Source organism: Perissodus microlepis, chromosome 3, assembly GCF_051167445.1.
Source record: "Perissodus microlepis isolate ML-2025 ecotype Zambia chromosome 3, ASM5116744v1, whole genome shotgun sequence".
In the NCBI taxonomy this organism is placed as follows: domain Eukaryota; kingdom Metazoa; phylum Chordata; class Actinopteri; order Cichliformes; family Cichlidae; genus Perissodus; species Perissodus microlepis.
Genome location: NC_140463.1, coordinates 22,948,416 through 22,967,164, shown reverse-complemented (window position 1 = coordinate 22,967,164; position 18,749 = coordinate 22,948,416). Strand labels below are relative to the sequence as shown.

Genomic DNA, 18,749 nt, shown 5'->3' with positions numbered 1-18,749 from the left:
GAAAACATGACACAAACATTCAAATCTCAGATGTTTCTTAGCAGAAAAGCTGAGATTTATGTCCTATAAAACTCACAGCATCACAGCAGAGGTCGCATTGGTGTAGAAACCACACACACACACACACACACACACACACACACACACACACACACACACACACACACACACACACACGCTTTAGTTATCCGATGAACGTCCCTCTGTCAGGGCTCCTCTCAGTGAAAGGTGTCGTCTCCAGGTCACTGGCAGGTCCTCCATCAGCGCCTCCAGGTGTGGATCCTGATCTGCGGGACTTTCTCCTCCAAACCAACCACACAGCAGCAGCAGCAGCAGAGAGCAGCAGGGTTATGAAGGTTGTGTTGATGATGGGAGTTTTCGTGTGTGTCTCTGCTTCAAGTGGGGGCTGCAGAGAGACAAACATGAAATAATGTGAGACCCACTGCGCTGACTCAGCAGCTGTGATGTGCTTCAGTGTTTAGCAGAGGTGATGCTGATGTTGGTGCTCCTCTCACTGACCGTCACTCTTACAGCTTCGGCGCGTGGTGTGAGCTCTCTCTCGTCTTAGGAGAGGCGTGTCCCTCTGGTCTCATGTTACAGTCTGTGAGGCTTAACATGAGTTTGAAACTTGTGTTATTTGGTTGTGTGTGGGTAATAAAGGAACAGTTCCAACCACTTCCAGAGGCCTGTGGTAAAAATTAGGACTACACCTGATATCTTTTCAGGCCCTTTCTACTTTGCTTTTTAATTGTTTGCTCTTTTTGGGTGCTCTCATTTCCACACTGCTGATTTTACAGAGACCATAATCAAGTGTTATTATGTCAGCGGGCTTTGAGGAAATAATTGTTGGCAATGCAAAGCTGGGCCATTTCTTGTCTCATAAAGCTCGTAAACTATGGTAACAGGGATTGCAACTAAAGGATTTATAAATAAAAAAATAAAATAAAACATGACAAAAAAAAGCGTATCACAGCAGAGGTCATGTTTGTAAAAAAAACAAAATCAGCTCTGACTGATTTTGATAAGATCAGGGACGGGCAGAGTGTAACAGTTGGTGAAATGTTAGTATTTGACCACTAGGCGTAGCTCTTGTAATGATAATGTAATTAACACATTTTATTTTGTATGTTTTATTTTTATGTTGAGCATAAACATTTTCCCTTTTTTGCACACCGGATTGGTGTAAAGTCAATTTGATACAAGGAAAATAACCGGTTAATTTTTTGAGTATAAGGTAAGGGCAGAGGTCATTTCCTGTTTTGGGAAGTAAGGTCAGAGAAGTTGCTCATGGTGAATGTCAAAGAAGAAATAAGTCCTAAGTTCCAATTACACCGGTTTGTCTACTTGCAGGCCAAAGTGGTATGTTTGTTTATATTTTGTGAATTTTATATTGTAATATGTTTTAATGCTGAAATATAATTTTCTTGTACATTTGTATTTGTACCTGTGTACGTTAAGAGAAGCACAGTAAACATCAGTAAAGAAGAACTCTCGTGTCTCTCGTGTATGTGTACAAGCCGGCATACAGAGAGACTTTCCAACACACTATTACTGAACAAGACTCACAGCTAAGTAATGAATGGCAAATGTTCACAGGACACTCACTGTTTACTTGACTGTGAGTCAAGTACTTGACTCATAAGTAAAGATATCAAAGTTTCTTCATTTAATTTTTAAAACAAATATATATATTTTTTATTAATCATCATCATCATCACCAAATAATAATAATAATAATAATAATAATTATTATTATTATTATCATTATTATTATTGTTAGTAGTAGTAGTAGTAGTAATAGTAGTAGTAGTATTAGACAGTGGGGTAATTTTCATTTATTTTTAATTTAACCTTTATTTAACCAGAAAGATCCCATTGAGATTAAAAACCTAATTTCAAGGGAGACCTGGCCAAGAAAGCCAGCAGCAAGTGTCTCACACTCAATTAAACACAGGCAGCAACAACACACATGCAAAAATAAAATGAAAAAAAACAAAAACAAAAACATAAAATAAAATAAAATTCAATAATTCTCTCTTTGCATGGTGGTATGGCACCAGTTTGACTGAACAGTTTGGTTGCTCCAGTCTCTTCATCTTCTGGTTCTCTCCTCAGTTTTCAGTCGCAAAGGAAAACAATCCCAGGTGTTAAAGCTGCTATTTTAAGGACTGTAATCCATGTCCAGTGAGAGGACTCTGATGGCTGCAGAGGGCAAGAAAATGGAAATCAGACATGTTAGTAAGTGGAAGTTTCAGTTTCAGTCCTGAATTCATTTTAACAGAAAACCAAAAATGGCACAGTTCAAAGCTCAAGGTATGATGAGATGTGTCTACGTGACCTGACTATTGACCCCGAATTGCATTTCCAGAACACGGTTTAACTGTAGATCTGCCTGTGTTAGAGAGCCTAAAAGGCTGCTAATGAGAGGAGACACTAATAATATAGTTATTTCCTTTTTCACTTCCTGTGGTTGTCTTTATGTTCCCTGGTTTACATATGAGTGGGGAGATTCATGGTCATGTGTGTCATATTATTGTCAACACACACAGTGAGCACAGTAACACATTTGAAATCCAGTGCATTTGTTACAATAAGGGATTATTACCTGTTATAACATTCTGTATCATTGTTTGGTATGGTAATATGTCTTTGAACAATAAGACCAGACTTAGTAATCTGGTTAAAGGGGCTGTTTCGATTTCAGGGAGGTCTCGGGTCCAGCATGTGGACTTACAGGCAGGTGCTGAGGAAGGCGACCTGTGTCATGTTATGTTCAGACCATCCTCTTTAATGATTTTCAGCTGCTTCCCTCATGTCGTCAGTATAAAGTGCCTGCAGTGAAGACAAAGAGACATAGAGTGTCTTTTGTATTTGCTGCTATAATCATGGTTAATAACACTAAACTATAAGGGTTGTTGCCATTGCACTTTTTTGATGATAAAATTTGGTCTGTTCTCTCTCGGCTTTGTGTGTGTTGTGTTGTGTTTGTTTGTTTTTGTCTCTCTGTATGGATAGAGATCAAATCAATTTCCCACTGGTGACAATAAAGTCACCATTGACCGTTGATGTTTTCTCTCCCCACATGTTCACAGCTATAGACTAAAGCACTTATGTTCTTAAAAATGTATGAACAGCTCCCCCGTGTGGTTTGAAAAAGCACCTTGTCTGCTTCTAGACCAGTGGTCGGCAACACCCAAACTGCCCAGAAAACACTGGGAGCCACCAATTTTTGAGATCTAAAATGAAGATAACGCTGCATATATTGTTTGATTGTTTTATGTTTAAGCTTTGTATAAACAACTATAATGTCCTGCTTATGAAATCCATGGAGTACTACAGAGAAAATTGCATTTAAATTATGTAATGAATGCATTTTGAACATTATGAAATAATAACAACGAAGAAACACAATGAGTTAAGGCTAGCGCCAATCTCTCTCTTAAGTTAAATACTTATAATTTGTTGGCCCAAGTTACGTGGGCCTAAGAATGAAAAGAGCTGCATGTGACTTGGGAGCTGTGGGTTGTCAACCTGTTATAGACTCAATCCTTTGTGGTTTTCATTCAGTCCTGTGGACAAACTCATTTTGCTGCATAAATGAAATGATCTAATATTGATTTGTGCTCTTGATTCTCTATAGAAATTGATATGAAGCCAAACTATCTATTGTAAAATGAATAATGTTCTAATAATATTCCTTCCTCCGTGAACATGACGACACATGTCTGTCCCGTAACAAAATGACTCAACTATGATGGAGCTAAAAAATACTGAAGTCTGGTTACAGCTGCAGATGTTTCACTCTGAGTGACTCTCAGATCCTTCATTTCTGTTCATCTGTGGGAAGTAAAGGAGTTTTTGGTTTGGTTATACTTTAGTGTTTTACAGAAAACACACATGTAATTATGTAATGCTGCAAGTACACACTTTAGACTATTAAACTCATTTATTCATGTAAAGAGAAGGACTGTATCTAGACTGAAGGCACCAAAGAAGACACTGGAGCAACCAAAGAGTTTATTTAGAGACAGAATGAGTAGAAATACAAAGGCAGATGGATAAAATGTAAAAGTCATGCAAACTAAAGATAAAATAAAAATCAAAGAAGAAATGACAGAATATAACGAGATATGACTGTCCTGTTAGAACACATTTCTTGTGATAATAAATCTGAAAAACTTTAATGTTTCTAAGCTTCACAATAAACATCCCAAAGCACATTGAGAGTAAAGCTGGTACTTCACACCTGGGTGTTTTTAGACGCTGAAAACGAGAAATGCTTAACGAGTGGCAGCCACTGATGAGCTGAAGAGGAGGAGGAAGGTCCGTGTGAATGCATCGGGTGTGGATGTTGCACAGCACCACTGATTTCATCATCCAGTCCACAAAGTCGAGGAGCCAAAGATCCTCCTCTGTAAAGCTGACAGCAGCTCAGGCTTGTTGTGGTTTCTAATGACAGAATTTCAGAGAACAGGAAACATATATTCAGTTAAACTCAGACACAAGTTTGAGTTTGTGGTGTTCACATTTCATTGTCATGTGTAAGAGGGAGGGATGCTCACCGACGCAGGCGGTGGAGTGGATGTCCCGTTGACCTTTAGCCTCACAACAGCTGCGAACCGTTTCCCTTCACACTGGATGTAACAAAAATAAACTCCTCCGTCTTGCTTCTTAGCCCGTGTTACATTTGGGCAAAGGTCTCGTTTAGATGACACATAGAGTCGGCCATCAGCACACTTGTTTCCTTCGTCTGTGGTGGAATTCTGCTTCCCGTTTTTCACACACTGCACAGTCTCGGACTTGCTGCAGTTACGTTGATAAAAGCACGGGAAGGTTGGATTTTCTCCCTCTTTGACTGTTACGTTAAAGGGAAGCAGAACTTTAACTTTAATTTTAATTTGCACGCCTTCTCTACACCTTAACACAAAATCCCCGGTATCATTGTAAAATGCGTGATAGAAGATAATGGAGGAATTGTTACTGATACGGTCTTCGTAGCCTTGAGCAGGTGTCCACACACCTTGCTGGAGAACAGCCACCTCCACCTCCCCATGCGGCTCACACCGGAACAGTTTTCCTCCATCATTGCTGCAGTTTTCTGGCAATGTGAACTGCCTTCCTAAAACAGCTTCCACACAGACATCACACAGAGAGGCAGCTATTAAGGAGGAGACCACGACAAAGAGCTGCAGAGGCCGGGCCATCCTGAGTCTCTCTCCGAGTGGAGCAGGGGAACGATGGATTAATATAACCTAAAGAGAGTGACCCTCCTCTACGCACCAGCCCATCTTTACTGGCGTCTGATTGGTCATCCAATCCTGGGATGTGAAAAAAAACAACAAAACAGCTGCATGAACATAGTCAACTTGAACATTGGGATGCAGTCAGAGCAGTGAAATGATTATCAGTCACTTTCCTGTGGTGAGTTTCAAATTTGGAGGCAAACGTCATCCTCAGCAGTATAATTCCCTCCCGGCAATTACAACCTCAAAGCTGGACGGCCCACGCCGTTATCATCTCTTTCCACATCACACTACGTGCCAATGATCACTGTGTTATGTTTTTGTGCAGACTCAATTTCTTAAAAATATAAGTTATGATACTTTTTTTCCCATAAGATCTAATACAGTTGTATTGAAGCTTCATTTTAAGACATGATTAAATCATGTTATCCATGGATCCATTGAGCCATTTTCTGCTACTTATCTGAGGCTGGACAGTGGGGAGAGAAGCCTAAGCAGAGAAGACCCAACTCATCTGGAACAACACTGAAGCATTCCCAGGCCAATCAAAAGGAATAATTTCTCCAGAGTGTCCTGGGTCTTTCCTCGGGGCTCCTCCTGGTTTAACATGCCCAGAACACCTTACTTAGTGTAAGGAAGAGGACTCCCTTACTGCATTTATTTATATTATATTATCTGTATAGCACCTTAGAGCACACCTTTCACTTTATTAAAAGCACTTTATCAAGCACTTTATTTAGCATTGCACTTTAAGCATGGATTTGCACACACAAGAAGTTTAAATATTTATTGACTATTTATTGGGAATTTTAAAATCAGTTGGTAGCCTTATTTCAGATCTGGCACAGCTGCTCCTCATCAAGGAATGTGGTGGTTGTCTGTCAGGAGAGAAGAATGGTGATTGAGATTGTGATTAAGGTTTACCAGTAAGGAAAACTAATGCAAATGTGTGTGTGAAATCTAGGGATAAAAGTGGTGCAAATAAGTGTTTGTAAGATAATGATTACTCACCTTTCTTGCCTGTGTCCTCTTCAAGGTGTTTGGGCAAATGTTTCCCCGGGGGTCCAGACACCATTTAAAGGTTCCGGGAGAGACCATTGGTAAAGAGAGTGTGGTGAATCTTGTTGTGCTTGGGTTTCTGGGTTTTTATAATATTGGGTTTGGTGTAACAGTAAAGTGTGAAATATTTATTAATATGTAAATGTGAAAATGTATTTATGTATTTATTTATTCTAATTGATATATTGTATACTGTGGTGGAAGGTTGGGATTTAAGAATTTACCTGAGAGTGGAATAATGGTTTAGTCTGTGACAGCTGAACATATTTAAGGCTGCCAGTTGTCATTAGAGGGTGGATTTTTGTGCTGTGAAGAAGCTTGACAAGTTGTTGTAAGGAGAGCTGTATAACAAATAAATACTTTGTTCCACTACACTTGCTTTGGTCCATCTCACTGTGTTTCCAGCCGCTAAGGGCCGCCTTGTTACACTTAGGAAGCATCCGGGAGACATCCTATTCAGATGCCTGAATCCTCTGCTGACTGCTTTTGATGTGGAGGAGTATGGGGCTTGGAGTTCCTCTCGAATGAACCAGCCACCATGTGGAGAAAGCTCATTTTCCCCTCTTCTTTGATGAGACATTCAGCATCATCTGCAAAAAGCAGAGATAAGATCCTAAGACCGCCAATGTGGAAATCTACTGCTACTTAGCAATCCATAGAAATTCGAATCATAAAAGTTATCAACTGAAACAGTGAGAAAGGGCAAATCTGGAGAAGTGCAACAATCACCAGAATGAGTCCAACTTATTGCCAGGGGATAAAATTCTCAGTTGTACAGATGCAAAATGGCTCCTAGCTATGGACCAGATACCTCATGCCCTCTAAAACACCTCCTACTCCTCCAGAATGACAACTACATCTTTGGGAAAATTGTGTTCTGATGCTCCTGAAATTGAGGCAGGTATTCCTTAACCCAAAGTTTCTAGACATATCAAATACATGCTGCACTTTTTTCCAGCCACACCGACTGGGATGGTGGTTCTCATCTTTCCCAGACAGTGTGCCAAAAAGATATCACACTCCTCAGCATGCCAGGGCATTTTAAGACTGCATACATTTTGTTTTTTTAGAACAGTGAAGTGGAACATATAAAATACATAACCCCAAAACTGATGAAAACTAATCATAAATGACCCATTCACTATATTTCAAAAGTATTCTCTCACCCTTCCAAATCATTGAATCCAGGCCTTCCAGTCACTTCCATGGTGCATAAAATCAAGCGCCCGGCATGCAGACTGCTTCTACAAACAACATTTGTGAAAGAACAGGTTGCTCTCATTCAGCTCTTATTGTTATTATAACAACCCCCCCACCCTCACCCTCACCTTTACTACAGAGCCCTCTCCCCACTCTCCTTCCTCCCTCGCTCCCCCCCCTTCCTGACACTATGATGACACCCCCCTCCTCCAATCCCTCTCTCAACAGCAAGACATCTTCCCCCCCCTCCTTCCAATCATCTCCCAGTGTCACAGTGGATCATGTCAGGAGATAACTGAGGAAGCTTCGCCCCAGAAAGGCAGCAGGTCCAGACAAGGTGTGTCCTAGGATGCTAAAGGCGTGTGCTGCTGAACTTGGGGAGCCGCTACAACGAGTCTTCAACCTCAGCCTGCAACTGGGGAGAGTGCCCGCCCTATGGAAGACATCCTGCATCGTCCCGGTCCCCAAAAGGAACCGGCCCAATGAGCTGAATGACTTCCGACCGGTGGCACTGACGTCACATCTTATGAAGACTCTAGAGCGGCTCTTCCTCAACCTCCTCCGACCACAGGTACAACATGCCCAGGACCCACTACAGTTCGCCTACAAGGCAGGTGTCGGAGTGGAGGATGCCATCCTGTACCTCCTGCATAGAGCCCACTCACACCTGGATGGGGGAAAAGGCACGGTCAGGATCCTGTTTCTTGACTTTTCCAGTGCCTTTAATACCATCCGGCCCTGTCTGCTTCAGGAAAAACTGAACAGGATGGAGGTGGACCCCTGCCTGGTCGCTTGGATCTCCGACTACCTCACCGACAGGCCACAGTACGTCAGGCTGAAGGACATCACGTCTGACACTGTGGTCAGCAGCACAGGAGCACCACAGGGAACTGTGCTGTCCCCACTTCTCTTCACCCTGTACACCTCTGACTTCTGCTACAACTCTGAATTATGCCACATTCAGAAGTTTGCAGACGACACAGCCATCATGGGGTGTATCTGGGATGATCAGGAAGAGGAGTACAGAAGTCTGGTGAGGAACTTTGTCGCATGGAGTCACACAAACCACCTGCAACTCAACACCTCAAAGACTAAGGAACTGGTTGTGGACTTTGGGAGGTCCAGAGCAGGTCCACTGCCGGTTCAGATAGAGGGGGAGGAGGTGGAGGTGGTCAACAAGTACAAGTACCTCGGGCTGTGGGTGGACAACAAACTGGACTGGTCATGCAACACAGAGCACCTGTATAAAAAAGCCCAAAGCCGACTGTACTTCCTCAGGAGGCTGAGGTCTTTTAACATCTGCAGGAAGCTCCTGAGGATGTTTTACCAGTCGGTGGTTGCTGGAGTACTTTTCTATGCTGTGGTGTGCTGGGGGAGCAGCACAGCAAAGAAGGACTCATCCAGGCTGGAAAAACTGATCAGGAAGGCTGGCTCTGTGGTTGGCATGAAGCTGGACACTCTGGTGACAGTGGCAGAGAAAAGGACACTAAAAAAACTGCTGGACATTATGGACAATGCTGGGCATCCTCTGCACACGGCCATAAACAACCAGAAGAGCCTGTTCAGTGACAGGTTGCTTCTCCCAAAGACAAGAACCAACAGACTTAAAAACTCCTTTGTCCCACACGCCATCAAACTGTTTAACTCCTCTCTGGAGGGGAGAGGGAGGGGAGACAGGAGGACAAAGGAGGGGGGAACAACTAAGCTGTAGTGCCTCTTCACTTCACTGTGCAATTACCTTTTGTGCAATACTTTTTGTTAATAGTCAACGGTGCAATAGACTCCATACTTGAAATGTGCAATTCACTTGTATTTTTATTTTTATTTTATTCCTATTTATTCTATTTCTCCCCTTTGTATATTTTATCTATATATGTCTTTGTATTTATATATGTGTGTATATATATATATATAATATTCTGTAACTCTGTAACTTCTGTCGGTGCTGTGCTTTTTTGGAACCGAATTTCCCAGAGGAACCCACCCGAGGGATTAATAAAGTTTTATCTTATCTCTTAATGTGGACGTGTCTGGGAACAACAGTAACTGAGCCATAAAGTCATGGGCCACATTAAATCACAAAGAAGATGCCGACGTGCATAATGTACAGGGTTCACCAACTTTTCTCATAGTCAGTCACTACAGACCACCAAACTTCAGTGAACTTGAGATTAGCCTTACATCACTAAGTGCAATGGAGAGCATTGGATGCAGTGGTGTAAAGTATGCCATCACTGGACTCTAGAGCAGTGGAGATATGTTCTCTGGACGAGTCTGTGTTTGGCGATCGCCAGGAGGTGATATTTCTCTGATTGCATTGTGCCAAGTGTGAAGTTTGGGATCATGGTGTGGGACTGCATTTCCCTCAGTTCCATTGAAAGAAACTAAATCCTTCAGCATACCAAGACATTATGGACATTTTCATACCCCCAACTGTGTGGGAACAGTTTGGGGATGGCCCCTTCTTCCTCCAACATGACTGTGCATCTCTGGACAGATGAGTTTGGTGTGCAAGCCAGATCTTGATCAGTGTCTGACCTTCCTGAATAATGGTCAAAAAATTCCCATAAACACATGTAAACTTGGTGGAAACCCTTCCCAGAAGAGATGAATCTGTTATCAGTGCAAAAGATGGACCAGCATCATATTAAACCCTCTAGATTAGAAATGGGAGGTCAAGTTCAAATGAGAGTCAGACAAGCAAATGTGCTTTACTTGACTGTTTTTTTTATTAAACTTAAGAAAAAAAGACCCTAAGATGTATGTTTTTATTGTTATCGTAATGATGTCAAATGTTTAATTTGTGGTTTAGAAACCTGCCAAGTCATGAGAAGCTATACACTCTGGTGACCCCTTATTAGGAAAGTAATGATTTACAGTAACCTTTGTAGGCTATTGTATGGTATCTTTAATTGATAAATGTATGTTTCCTATATGATGAGGAATCCCAAATCTCCATGTTTTCTACTAGCAGCGTTTTACACAGTTTACATCTGTGGATGTCATGTGGAGGGAAACCTCGGTGTATGGTGGAAATTGAATGCTAAAGGATTTCAGCTCTACTATAATGACTACAGGCTGCTGTAAGCAGGTTGTAAGAAAAGCAGCAGCATTCCTTGGCTTTTTCCACTCAATGCCACTACACTATCATTCTGCCTCCAGTAATCACATGGGTCATAAAAAGACAAAACCATGTTTATTGTTTTCTAGATTTACAGCCAAGCCCAAAGACTGTAAAGAGGTGCCAATATGTGGAGATATGTCCAGGAAGAGTTTATTTCCAAAAACATTACAGCACAAGGCGTTACCATAGTATTTGCATCAACACACAACTGGAATCTCCATGACTTCATTTGAATATACTTAAAATTGACCAATTACTCCATTTGTTTTATAGTTGTACATAATTTTTGCACATCTTCTCTGTAGCAGATAACCAGAACAGTCTTTGGAAGATTTTTAGAGTCATTCATTTAAAAATCCTTTTAGCTGCTTGAATGTTCTGGATGACTTTTAGAGGTTTTGCTTCTGCTTTCAATTTACAACTCATAACTTTGTTGGAGCATTTTCTCATTTTTAACAAGAGTAAAGCTCAAGATAAATGCAATGTCACATTTATAGAATACTGATGGGACTAGATACACACTGCACTGCTGTGCAGGTTCAATCGTTATCCTTTAACCACCTTGGTAGGTTTTGCCAGTCAACATTAGGGATGGGTACCGATTCTGACATAAACGGTAATAACCAGACTGAAAAGCAGCGCACATTTCGGTGCTTTATTTCGGTGCTTTTTTTCCCCTGAGATGTCATACACTTTGGATTCTAGCCAAACATTTTACCTTTCCAAGGATAGTAGGCGGGCCCAGGTACGTATGTTCTTTTAGAGCTGAGCTACAGATGAATGTTACTGACGATTACTAATATATTGGAAAACCAAAATACTTACCACTCAGCTGTGATGGGAATAACGGCGTTACAAGTAACGGCATTACTAACGGCGTTACTTTTTTCAGTAACGAATATTCTAACTAATTACTCTTTCTATTGTTACAACGGCATTACCGTTACTAACAAGAAAATGCGGTGCGGTCCCGTGACTATTTTTCAACAAATAGACAGTTAAAGCTGTCTTCAGCTTACCGCGTCTTATATCAGTTGCTTGAAAGTAGCTGTCTACATAAGTAAGTAAGTAATAAGTAATCTGGGCGCTACGGCTTTAAGCAGCTGGGTGCTCACATGCAGTTTTGTCCGCACATGTAAACGCTAAAAACTAAATTTTGGCCAATCACAAGTCTAGAAGCCTGGGAGGGAAAGATTAAACAGGGTTTTGTAACCTCACAAAACCTTAAGTACTTATGAAAAGTTTTTGTATTTTTCTAAAAAAGGCAGCTTATTTTGTGTTACTTTCCAAGTGCCTTCATCATTTCAAATGTTATTAACTAAAGACAGTATTTTGGTTGGTGTAGACTCGCAACTTAGGAATGAACAAAATGCATACAGCATACATCATTTAATTTAAAAAGTCGATTCAAAACCAGCGTCGGGAGTCGGATCGTGAGAGTGTCTGTGTTGAATGTAGAAGTTCACTCTGACGCCTCTGTCTTTCTAAATGGAGGAACAGTAACTGCATGTAGTGCTGGGCGATATGGAAAAAATATTTATCACGATATGAATTATTTTATATCACGATAACGATATATATCACGATAAACCACCTGACCTGTGGTCATCTAGAAAGTATGCAGTCTGTAAACAGAAAGTGCCGAGGGTGCAGTCTTTGTTTTGAGTTACCCTAAAGTATGTCGCAAATCCGGGTGCACGTACAGCAGCACCAGCTCGCAAACCACAAGACGGAGTTTCTTTGTGAAAATTATCATTTTTTTATACTTTATTTTCTCTTGCATAAAGTAAGAGCATGTATAGTGAGAAGACAACACTAATATATTTGCCACAGGCTATTTAACCCTTTAAGACCTACCATAGAACCAAGTCCACCCGAGCTTATCTTTATGTTTTTACATGCTGTAGTGCCATTTGTGGGAGCATTTCAAGTTTCCATATATCAATACAACCGTTATAGCCGAAATTTTAATAATATCTATGCATTAAGTCCATAATAGCTACATAAATTGCAAAAAATTGTAGCGCAATAAACTACAAAAAAAAATGAAAATAGTTTTTGTTTTGTTTTTTTACATATATTTCTAGTTAGAAAAAATTAAGAGGTGTATCTCTCAAAACTGTAAATACAAAATAGTTTCCAACCACGAGAAATTAATTTTGAGTGTCTTCATAGTTTTATTTTTGAGATACACTAATTTTTATATACACTACAGGAAAAATGAAAATAAATATTATAATGCATGAAAATAAACAATTTCCAACAGTGTAATTTGAGTTCTACGCATTCCCAGAAACGATACAGAAAAGCATAAAGTCAAACATGACTTTTAAAAACACCAACATAGGCTTATAAGGCCCTTTCGCGAAAATGACGTCACTTCCGGTTTCGGGCAGGTAATGGCGGACATGCAATAGTTCGCGCTGACGTATATGCCAACGTAGGAAGTGTTATCTACATCAGCAAAGCGTGTTTCTGGAATATTATGTTTTTGTTACTGCAAGTTTGGAATATTATGTTTTTTTTGCTGCAAGTGCTTCTTATTAATTTTTTGCAAAGCTATATGTGGAAGGAAACCGTGACCTAGGACAAGCTGATGGCATAAGATGTAAGTACAACTCCTCCGGTTTCACATGCAAAAAAAAATTATTGCACTAACTTACGTGGTTCCAGTTCTACAAGGATTTAAAAATAGTTAGGTAAAACGGAGTGTGCCTGCTCCGACCGGTTGTAAAGGGTTAATTATATATTTTATGTAATAATTTATAAAATTTGGGTTAGAAACGATAGAAGACAAATGGCAGGATAGACACTTTTCTATCGTCCACACGATATATATCGTCATATCGCCCAGCACTAACTGCATGTGTATATGTAAGCGTGTAAAAAGTGAAGATAGTAATATTAACAGCAACAGTATTTATTTATTGGATTAATCCCATGTAAACAATAACGTGGCAACAGCGTGACATCAAAATTGCGTGACTAAATCTCAGTTTTCCTTGTCCACACGTGAACGCAAAAACTGAGTTTTTAAAAATCTCCATTTTCAGTGACTGAAAACACCATTTATGTGTGGACAATGGTGCAAACGCATTGAAAAATCAGCATTTTCAAAAACACTGACGTCAATAGCTGTGTCTGGGCCCAAACTCCGCTGCAGTTCCCTGAGCCGAACAAACACTGCGCCATCACTGAGAGTCTAAATTCTTTCATCTGTAATAAAAGGATTGGTGTGGCTGCTCTACCAGGTGTAACAATTAACTTTAACTTCCAGGCATCCACGAATTTATCAAATTTAACAGAGATAGAAGTTAGCAGGGAGTTAGCTCACTAGTTTCCACCTAAACATGACATATCATGTTCTGACTAGAGATGGACCGATCCGATATTATGTATCGGTATCGGTCCGATACTGACGTAAATTACTGGATCGGATATCGGAGGGAAATAAAAATGTAATCGATCCATTAAATATCAAAAAAGCACCTCACAAAACTTGCAACACGGCGTAACTCGGCTCATAACCGTAGCACCTCGGAGCAGTGTGCTCACGTGATAGAGTGGCTGTGTGTATTTGTAGCTTCGCTACCAAACCAGCATTTCATCTCTGAGAAAGTGATCCCAGAGAGAAGTAAAGCAAGTGTGTAAGTTCATCTCTGAATGTTTGTAAAGCATTCCCGCGTTAACCGATATATGGAGCGACTGCCTCTCTCTCCCTCTCTCTCCTGCTGCTACTTCAATCATGAAACTGCTTAATGATCAGCTGATCGGCTTTTCTGTCAGGAATCCGTCTCTCTTGTTTGTTTTTGGCCCACTTTGCACCGCAAAGAGGAAACCAGCGGCTGAACAACTGCAGAACGTTTAAGCTTGATAAGCTGTTGTTAGAATTTATTTAATATTAATTTCTACACCAGGATCCTTTTCTACGTAGCTGACGGCTGGTAACTGTGCAGGGGTGGATCTAGCAAAGTTTACACGGGGGGGCCGATAGGGCATGAACAGGGAAAAGGGGGCACAAAGACATACTTTTCTTTCTTATTCTCATTTAACATGTCTAGCTTTTAATAAATAATTGTTGTTTCATTATTAACTGAGGGTGCAAAAGTGATGTAAAATCAATGTCAGATTTCAATGTTGATTTAACAGAATTACCTAATATTGATTTAACATCATTTCAATGTCTTCTTGCTATCTTAGTCTGCTCTTAAGCAAACACAAGTACATTCACAACTAATTTCAAAGCCACAAAATCACCGGCAAACACAGCCTGGCAACCAAAAATCCCTCACGGTGATGAGTCACATCGGAGACCGAAAACCACACCAACACTGCAAACCATTACTGAAGTGAATATTCTGTATAACTCCCTTTTTCTGTTTCCTGTTCATAAAACTGTTGCTAAAGAGTGACCAAGGGTTAACTGTCACTATATTTTTGCATTAGCGCTGGGTGGGTTGCACGCTGCTGTAATGAGCACAGCAGTGAATTCCCAAGGTAGATAAAAGGGTCTGCATTGAACAATCATAAACTCTACCAGCTATGAACAGTAATTAAAAAGTTCTTGCACCTTTCCAAGTTGATGTAGACACAGCAGCCACGATCACAAGTCTTACCGCTCAGAGCTGCATTTCTACCACCAAGACATGCAGTGATCCCATGTAGCTGAATGGTGGTGTCCAGAACTCTGTCACTGATCCATGTTTCTGTGAAATCAAAGATGCAGCAGTCCCTAAATTCCCACTGAGAGACCGGTCAGAGGGTTTACTCTGGGGTTTTTTCTCATCTTTGGTCTGCATGCCAAATATCCTGGGCAAGATACTCAATACTTAAATATAAACTTTATCTATCTGCATAAAGGGTGAGGTGGTTTCATGCATGATAATAACCCAGTTTACTGCAGTAAAGACAACAAATGCACATCCACACTGACATTTGATCATAACTAAGATGTGTCATAAATAAACAACACATATATGATAAAAAACAGACTAGGACTTTAAAAGCCAGAATGAAACATTTTATAGCAGTTACATACCAGTTAATAAAAAATCAATTGCAGCTCCAAGGGGGTTTTCGAGTCTGTTTGTCCAGTGTGTTGGGATGTTGTATATACAGCCAGACAGAAGAGCTTCAACTCCTTCGATAAGAGGTAGCTGGAATCACCCTTCACACACTGGCACTTTTTCTGTGAAATAATAAATAATAATAAGAAAAAAATCCCATAAGGGAGCACATTAAGCTATGATAGGTGTTATGAATAACTGAAGCCCAGAGTGAGCCCACCCAACAGACTTTCACAACATTTAACAGTGTTTCACAGGGGTATAACCCACCCACTGCTGGCCATGGGGGTCTGTCCACAGTAGCATGTGCAGGGGTGGATCTACAGACATTTTCTCAGGGTTGCATGGAAATCAAATGGAGTGGCAAAATCAAAGCCTTTTTTCCAAAACAACAACAGCAAAAACATGCAGGTGTTACATGTGGTTAAAATGATTCAAATGCAATATGTATACACATTTCATATAAATACAGTCTATAACTTAATTATTTTCTGTGGCCCATATAATTACCTGCCTGTCTAGTCTACTTTCGGACTTTCAGTGTGCCTCCTAAGTTTGTGATCTGTGCACTTGGTTTGTTTAATTTAGTGGCCTGGAAAACAGGACCCAGGGATTTGGTCATTTAAAAGGGTGGAGAAAAATGTAAGAGCTATTTATATGTATGTAAACTTTTATACATCTGTAGTGTTTCAGAAAGGGTTAAAAAATAATGTTCACTGTTTATAATTTTTGAATGCAATATATTTTATTTAAGTAATTTAGCAGGAGCAAAGCAAAAGCTGAATGAAATAATCATAAAGCCAAATTAATTGCACTATACTAAAATCTAATCTACTCTGAGCTAAAGCAGGTTTCCAATACTAATGTTGGGGTGAAGGAGAGAGAGGAGGGTGGACACACTCTGGCCACTGGTGCATTTATCTCCGTTCTGTGTGATACAGTCCAACAGGAAAGCAGTCAAGTGGTCAAACAAGGTAACATTCCAGCATCGATACAGACAGAAAAACTCTGAGCCCAAAGGTCAGAGTCGTTCTTTCTCATGTTCAGTGTCTAAAGAGATCCAGGTGTTATTCTGTTCATTTAATCTTTAGGTTTTCCTTTCTCAAATATTCAGTTTATCCATGCTTGCATGACTTTTGCATTTTATCCATCTGCCTTTGTATTTCTACTTATTCTGTCTCTAAATAAACTCTTTGGTTGCTCCAGTGTCTTCTTTGCTCCCTTCAGTCTAAATGCAGTCCTTCTCTTTACATTATCAGGAGTGTTTAGCTGCTCTATCACAGAGCCTCTGTCCACACGAAGGTTACACATGAAAATTAAATCACACCAACATTTAATAATAATAATAATAATAACAACAACAACAACAACAACAACAATAATAATAAATAAGAATAAGAATAATAAGAAGAAGTGTTTTTGGTGAACATAATGACAAAGAACAACAGCTATTATTATTATTATTATTATTATTATTATTATTATTATTAATAATAATAATAATAATAATAATAATAATAATATAAATTCATTAAATTAATAATGTAAAGCAACTTTCAGTGTTTTAGGATTTCACGGAATCAGTATTTTGTGTCACATTTTTGAAGAGGAGTTTAAAAATGAATTTCAGATGTAAACTGTAAGCATGAACTAAAAATTACAAGGGAAAATGGCCCAGCACCGCCTTCAGTGAACGAACCTAATAAACAATTTAATAAAATACTCTCAACAGTTCATTTCCTTATTTTAATGTTTAATAATTTCTGCTGCCCAGAATTTTTTCCCCCTGTTAAAACAAGTTTGCAATAAAGAGCCAACCAGAGAACAAATATTTCATATTTGAATTTACTTATTTTTTATTATTTAAAAATGAAATCACCCCCAATTTCCTTTGTTCTGTTTGTCTTTACTGCAAAGTTCCTTCATGTATAATGTCTCAGCACCAGCAGCACAATCCTGATGTTTACATCACTTACATCAGCGTGAGACTGAAGAGACAGAAGACAAAGATAAAAAAAAAATCAACTGTCGCTGAGCTACACGTTGCACAGATGTTACTGTTAACTGTTCATGTCACTGATACGGCCTTGAGTAACTCCAGAGTGTAAACACTAAATCAAAGCTGAGATAAAAATAAATACATCTTAAAAAGGCAGTTACATGTGGTCACCGCTCGGACACGAGCACTCCTTAACAAACTAGCTCAAACCATGCAGGGAAATCTTATAATGTTGCCACGTTTCTTTTAATTAAAAACAAAAAAGAAAAACTCAGGCAAATGCATTGTTTAAGTATCAGGTTTCTTTATTGCTGATATCAATGTTAATACAATAATCTACTCATGTCTTCCTAGTCAGGATTCCTTTGATCAGTTTCTGAAAATATCTGCCCCCCTTCTTCCTGAATAAAATGTGTTAGAAATGTCCCCAACCTTCTTCTTCTTCTTCCCCTTTAAGGTCACCAATGCGGATAATCTCCATCTCGCTCTATCCCAGCATGCTTCTCTGCCACACCAACCCTTTGCATGTCCTCCTTCACTCCATCTGTGATTCTCCACTGTGGCCTTCCACAAGAAATGACAACATTTGAAACTCTGCACCTTCAGCTATTCCTTCTGTTTTTTTTGGGCATGGAGCATAAAAATCGTTGCTGACTTAAACATACAGACCTTCAACAATGAGAAAACATGAGTCCTTGTTTCCTTTATAAGTATTTGAGTCAACACAGTGTGGCAATGTGACCACAAGACAGAGCTTGAGCAGAGTTGCTATTGTGTATTTCCTCTGTTTGTCAATTCAATTCAGTTCAATTCAATTTTATTTATATAGCGCCAAATCACAACAAAAGTCGCCTCAAGGCGCTTCATAGATACAGAGAAAAACCCAACAATCATATGACCCCCTATGAGCAAGCACTTTGGCGACAGTGGGAAGGAAAAACTCCCTTTTAACAGGAAGAAACCTCCGGCAGAACCAGGCTCAGGGAGGGACGGGGCCATCTGCTGCAACCGGTTGGGGTGAGAGAAGGAAGACAGGATAAAGACATGCTGTGGAAGAG

The 18,749-nt window shown here is 39.9% G+C and overlaps 1 long non-coding RNA gene across 1 annotated transcript; it reads right to left on the bottom strand.

The window, feature by feature from the left end:
* Nucleotides 1–4,043: 4,043 nt before the first annotated feature.
* Nucleotides 4,044–15,813, bottom strand: LOC146390551 (uncharacterized). The gene is made up of 3 exons (XR_014799844.1): nt 15,665–15,813; nt 4,563–6,892; nt 4,044–4,449 (listed from the first exon to the last, which is right to left on the bottom strand). It is a non-coding gene; the product is annotated as an uncharacterized LOC146390551 (long non-coding RNA).
* Between the last annotated feature and the right edge of the window lie 2,936 nt (nt 15,814–18,749).